This window comes from Octodon degus, unplaced genomic scaffold, assembly GCF_000260255.1.
Source record: "Octodon degus isolate 3935 unplaced genomic scaffold, OctDeg1.0 scaffold00068, whole genome shotgun sequence".
Taxonomy (NCBI): domain Eukaryota; kingdom Metazoa; phylum Chordata; class Mammalia; order Rodentia; family Octodontidae; genus Octodon; species Octodon degus.
In genome coordinates this window covers 8,533,316-8,540,013 of record NW_004524644.1, presented here as the reverse complement: position 1 = coordinate 8,540,013, position 6,698 = coordinate 8,533,316, and the positions used below count along the sequence as shown (strand labels likewise).

Genomic DNA, 6,698 nt, shown 5'->3' with positions numbered 1-6,698 from the left:
TTACAAGTATGATGTACGTAGTGGGACCCTGTAGACCATGTAGACCCTGTCCTAAATACAGAAAATAATAAATAAAACAAGGCATTTCACTCTCAAAAAAAAAAAAAAAAAAGTTATTGGTTTAAAATCTACCATCAGTGTTATGTATCTTTAGGAATGCACTTAATAGAGGCTTACTTAATGCTTTTTAATTCATTAACTTACTAAATTATATTTCTTAAATTAATTAATTCATTTAATGAATTATTCAATTCATTTTGAAATGAACCTAGAGTTTATTTCTCCAGTTTAATGTTCCATCAATGCAGACAATATAGTTAAGATTTCACTAAATATAGTCACACATTTGTGCTTGCAGAATTCTATTGTTGAGAAAGCAATTATTTTCAGATGCTTTCTTCTTGATTAGAAAACATATTTAAAGTCTCTCCTTACATCAATGTAATAATGTCTTTATCTGTGTTCCACCCATTAATCCAAAGATGTCTCTGTAATGGCACAAAACAAATGGCTTCAATTTTCAGGATATGCCTATTCTGTTTTTCTAAAAGTAGGTTAAAGAGAAAACTCCACATAATGACAGTTCAGACTCAATATGATAATGCCAGAGTAAGGGTAAGTAATGGTCAGGCATAGAAAGTGAACGGGTCCTTCAAACCACAGTATCAAGTCTGCAGCATTCACAGATCAGAAATATTCTTAAATACTACTCACTGAAAAAAAATACTTCTCACTGCCTGGATTCATTTTTTTTTAATGAGCAGAATATATTTATTGAGAGAAGGAAAGCTCCTGTCCCAAGAGAGGGACAGGAGGGGAGGCCCGAGTGGGTAGTTCCCCCCCAAGTGTGTTTTTTTTTTTCTTTTCTTTTCTTTTCTTTTCTTTTCTTTTCTTTTCTTTTCTTTTCTTTTTTTTTCTTTTTTTTTCTTTTTTTTTTTTTTTTTTTTTTTTAAACCAGGGATTGAAGTCTGGCCCTTGTACTTGCCAGGCAAGCGCTTATTCTACTGAGCCATCTCCCCAGCCCGCTGCCTGGATTCTTAAATACTATTTGTATTTTTATAAAAGGAGACGGGTGTGATCTCAGTGGAAGGAATGCTTGCCTACCATAACCAAAGTCCTAGGTGTGATTTCTACAACTGGGAAAGACAAAAAAAAACAGTGAAGCTAAACAGAATGAAACAAACTTTAGTGGTTTGACTACTGACACACCTGAAAGCAAAGGAAGAACTGATTGAACAGGAAAACAAAACCTTACTTCTTAAAAGAATTGTCAGAATGTAACACTCATCCGGAAGCATCCACACCATCCAGGATGAACCTATTGCTTTTTCTGGTAATGAAGCTGTGGACTCGCTGGAGATAGTGCTTTTTGAGAGTGACTTGTTCCTTTTTATGAGTGCTAAATTTACAGGACAAAATGTAAACTGAAGTATTTTAAAATAGATTTTGAGATATAAATAACTAAAAGCTTCCCATTAAAAGTAGGAGACAATGTTTTTCTGGGTCTCTTGCTTTTTTACACAAATTATAATTTAGTCTGCAAAAAAGACAAAATAATAATAATAATTTTATTTTATTCTTTTTCTTTAACTGTTAAATGTTAAAATAATATGATTGTAATGAGTGTGGTCTACTCAGGCATTAGCAAATCATCTTTTGCAATAATTCACAACATGTTAGAGAATATCACTGACAATTTTATTGATATAGATAATGATTTGTTTATAATGAAATAATCACCAAAATTTTTTTATAAATAACAAATGCAAAAATAGGAAAATAGAGTAAATGTTTTGGTCTGAACAGCAAATATTTTAACAGTAGAAATCAAGCTATTTTATTGGTTTAGTTATATTTCTTTTTTCATTCTCTTTTCCTTTCAACCCTCCTGTAATCTTTATTTACAGAATCTTTGTTCTACTTTTCCTTCTACACTTTTTCTTTTCCCTTATTTCTCTTTTCTTTCCCCCTTTCTTTGTTCCCCCTTTCATTGGAATGCTTTCCTCCCATTTCCCAATATCTATTTTCCATTTTGGTCCTTATATATACTTTTGAGTATCTCACACAATGAAATAGTAATATTTGAACGTACATGATATGTCCACATAAAATCCATTTTCAAAAGAGTTCTTAGAGAAGAGAGAAAGGGAAGTATGGGAAAGAAATTTAAAACTAAGAAGAATTCAGAGAACTTCAGGTACTCTTATAAATACTACAAGAGCTATGAAGGACCATGACTACCACCCTCCTTGAAAGAAGAGCAATGGTCTCCAGCTTGGCTAAACCTGGCCCTATTTCCCTGTATTGATATGTGCAGAGATGGGTAGGACAGTTCTTTTTCTGGTTAATTGGTTTCAAGCAATGCAAATGTGTCTAGCAGAGGTGCTGATGTGCACTCATGAAAGCAATGTTGCGAGTCAGTGAAGCCCCATCTACAGCTGCCATATAATATGCCTGAGCTAGGCCTATATAGCCACATTGTCTCTTGAGATCAGCCCCTGAGATAAGAGACTATGACATCTCAGAGCATAAAAGTCACACATCAGAGCTGAAGCACTGACCCCCAAACATTATGTACTGCCTCAAATTGTGATAGGTGGACTACTCATCCTGCAAATGTTTATCTGCATACTGCAGAGGTGATTTCAGGCTTCCTACCCAGCCCAGCTCAAGGCACTCATAGACTGCCCACCACCCATACAGTCTCTCATCCTTGAGCCATGCCCCTCTTCTCGAATGACTATAGCCATGTTTGGCACTAGGCTGAGGTCTCTGTTGTAGTTACACATCATCTTACCTGGACCTAGTGCTTCTGGGCTCCCCACAGTTACAAACTGCCTTCGGGTCTTTATTCTCACCACATGGTGCACTGAACGTTGTAGATTTGTATTAATTTGCTATAATTCTAATAACTTTTCCATAGTAATTAAGTACAAGGTTAAATTAAAATCCTATAAAAAGATAATATTCTATTCATTAATGAAAAATATATTATCTGCGGAAGTATGTTTTCCTTGAGGTTTTCAAAAAGTCTAACTAGCAGTGACTTATAAAACTTACACTTTATTTTGCTGAGTTCACACACCTATAATATTTAAATGATGAAACTAAACAAAAAAGGGGATACAGATGAATGACCATTTTGTATCTGTGTATTTGAAATGGTTAGGATAGATACATAGCTACATTCTCTTAATTCAGTGAATGGAGGAATTTGTTCTAATAGTGTTTGTAAATAGGATATCATGTCTTCATCTTGTGCAACAAACAACCACTGGGGAGACAGTATGTAATATGTTAATTATTGAAACTGTCCTACCAATTTGATTTGAAACTGTCTCACTGCTATTTGTTTCTCAATAAAATTATGGAAAAAACCTTACAGTTTATGTTAGTCATAGAATTATAAGCATACATTTGGTCACATTTCTGGACTTGACCAGATTTGTAACTCATCTGCTTATTAGTTGCATTGTTTTGCAAAATATATTTGATATCTTGTGCTTTAGAATTCACAGATTAAAAATGAAAAATGAAATATTACCTATCACATAGGTTTATTGCAAGAATTAAGTGAGATCCTATAGAAAAGTACTTGGCAGCTGACACATTATAGTTACTTAGAATTATATTTGCTGGATGAACATTATTAGAAGTACAAACCTGACAATCTAAAAATAATGGTTACTGAAAGATGGCAGGAGGAATCCATCTCTTAGCTGGGCCTGGTGATCAGCAATCTGTGAGGGTGCGGCAGTAGGACTGCAAGAATAATCCCAACCTGTGCAGCCCTGCAGATTAGTAAGACTGCATCTCTATGATAACAACAATAAAAACAATGACTTTATCACTCTTCTTTCCCAGGGCTTCATTCACAATATTTCGGTGACTTCTGCCACCCAGTCATGCTGTGTGGTTACTTGAAACACTGGGACAGGAATAAAGAATGGCCGGCAGGGTTGTAGTCTGTTGCTTGTGTGCCATAAATGGCTTGCAAGAACCTTCTTTAGTTCTGTATTTTATGTTTTGGGCTAGAGATGATTTTTCATTTTTCATGTTTGGGATAGAATTAATATGAGGCAATGAGCACGAAGAATTCTGTGTATTAAATGTGGAAGGATTTAGTAGAAAAGTGGTTGATATTAAGTACAGTGGTTTACATTCAGTAAGAAAATGGCAACAGATAAAGACAAAATAACTGATAAAGTCTGAATATATCTTCAATTAGGTTGAGAAAAATATCTCATTTTGTTTATGAACATTTCTATTATAAACCCTTGAGCATAATAAATATTGGAAAAAAAGAAATGGGCTTGTGGTTCACCCCGACCGGCTCTCCACTTCACGGCTGCGCTGACTCCCACCAGTGGAGAGTTACTTGCACACTGGTGCTTCTAGATGTGCCACATAACACCATTCCTCTCAGCAAAACTCTCCAGTCACTTTCACAGAATTAAAATCCTATTCACAAAGACTTAGCAACATTCCTGAGCAACCCAAGCCTGTATCTTTCTCCACAGCGTTTCCACTGTAGAGGTAAATGTTTCACCATGAGAATCTACAAGTCTTGCTTTCCTGCTGTGGCTCTTGTATCCTGGATTAATCATTGCCCTGAATCCCCAGAAGGAGGTCAGAGAACAGTTGTGTATTATCCTGAATGAGCTGTGGGAAGAAACCAAGCCTTCTCTTCCTTTCCTCTGTCTGGTTGATGAAAATGACAGGCACAGGAAGAACCAACGAGTGAAGATACTTTGAATGGATTCTGGGGAGGGCAGACAGAGCCCAGAAAACACACAAAACACAGCCTGATGAGTCATTACATGAATTCAAACTAGGCATACTTGTTAAACTACTGAAAATTGTTATCCTCAATGAAAATATGTTTTGCATATACAAATAATTAAAATACCTACCATACTCTTAAAATCATTCCCATTCCCTCTGCTCTTGGCTTAGGTCCTTAAATGCATGTATATATGTCTTAAGTGGTATATTATTCTTAATTGGCATCATATTGCAGTATGTTTCTTCACAAATATGGATTTACCTATTGATTAAATTAGAGAGTTCTCATTTACTTAGCAGAGTATTACACTTGGGTTTGTAGGTTGTGAAGAACAATGCCAGTCTAGGATTCCTTCATTTCCTGGGAATGTCTCTTGTGAGAAAAAGTAGACAAAGACAAGCTCAGGAAGTTACCAGTAGCATAATTTTTGCCACCAGGAGCTGAACTGCCATTGAAGAGTCACCACAATCTCATCATTTATGTTCTTGGAACTGCCCTGACCTGCCCTGCTCTGGAGGCCTGCAGTGCCACCCGATCACTTTCTGTTTCCTCTACAGGGTTCTCTCTATCCAGCCTAGGGTCACTGAGATCCTGTTCAGGAGGGCTTGAGGCTCCAGGTACAGACAGTGCATCTTTTAGGCCTTTGTTTCTGTTTGTCTGTACTTACTTCCAACTGGTGAATCTTTGGAGTGTTACTATTTTCATCTCTTGATCTTTCCTTCATCACTAGTTTTAAACTTTGTGCAGATATTATCTTGAATCTTACTCAATAAAAGACATATTAGAAGTTAATTGTACTTTTTTATCTTAGAGATAATGACAGTGAATAAACAAACCAGATATTTGTCCCAGGTCACCTAACTAATAAATAATAAAGATATGACAGAACTTAAACACTTTTCCATGTTGTCTTTCTCAGTTTCTGTAAACACTGGGCAGTGAGGGTTGGCTGTCTTCGGACCTGGTGTTTACTTCTGATTCAATTAATTGTATTCAACAGGACATTATGTAGCACATAGCATGCAGAATTTTTGTTATGGATAAATGAAAACTTTTTTTCTTAGAGGTGTCTTTAGAAATCCTGCAAACTGTACAGTTCAACTAAGAGGTATATTTACTCTCTGTCCACCTGGTCCATTCCTTGGTCTTCATTTAATGTTCCTCAACCACATCATTATGAAAGAAATATATTTTATCCAATTTATATTTTGTTATATGATAATTCTAGTGTTTTTGCTTCTATTGTAAATCTGAGATCTTTGAGCACCAAGAGTTTAATTTAAATTTGCAAACTTGTTACCACAATGATTCAATGAAAACTGGAAGTATTATTCACATCATTGAAAATTATAAGACTCTCTAGAAATACTGCATTGAAAGATAATTCTACATGAAGAACACAAAGTAAAGAGAATTTTGGATTCTTAAGAGGATGTAAAAATAAAAATGGTTTACTTTATGTAAACATACAGTATGTAGTTTATTTTCCATTTGCCATTTCTTCAAAAATCTGAATCATTGCTGTACAACTATGTGAATTTATATTTATTATTAAAAAAGAGAGTTGTAACTTGTTACAATAGGATGTGACGTGTGTGTGTGTGTGTGTGTGTGTGTGTGTGTGTGTGTGTTACGCAGTGTCAGAAACCACTAAGGTAGTCTGCAGTTTCACACATCAGGATAAAAGTTAATTCTGTAAAAATAAATGGGTAAATCTTTTTTATTTTACAATATAAATAGCATAGATATTGTTTTTCTATATTTATTTATTTATTTATTTATTTCAGAACCGGGGATTGAACTCAGGCCTTTGCACTTGTCAAGGAAGCGCTTATTCCACTGAGTCATCTCCCCGGCCTCCTGCTTTTCTATTTTTTAAATCACACATATACTTATGAAATCTTGAAGTAGG

The 6,698-nt window shown here is 35.1% G+C and overlaps 1 pseudogene; it reads right to left on the bottom strand.

Moving 5' to 3' along the window:
• Positions 1–5,510, bottom strand: part of LOC101589813 — a 22,906-nt pseudogene extending 17,396 nt beyond the window's left edge.
• Positions 5,511–6,698: the final 1,188 nt, after the last annotated feature.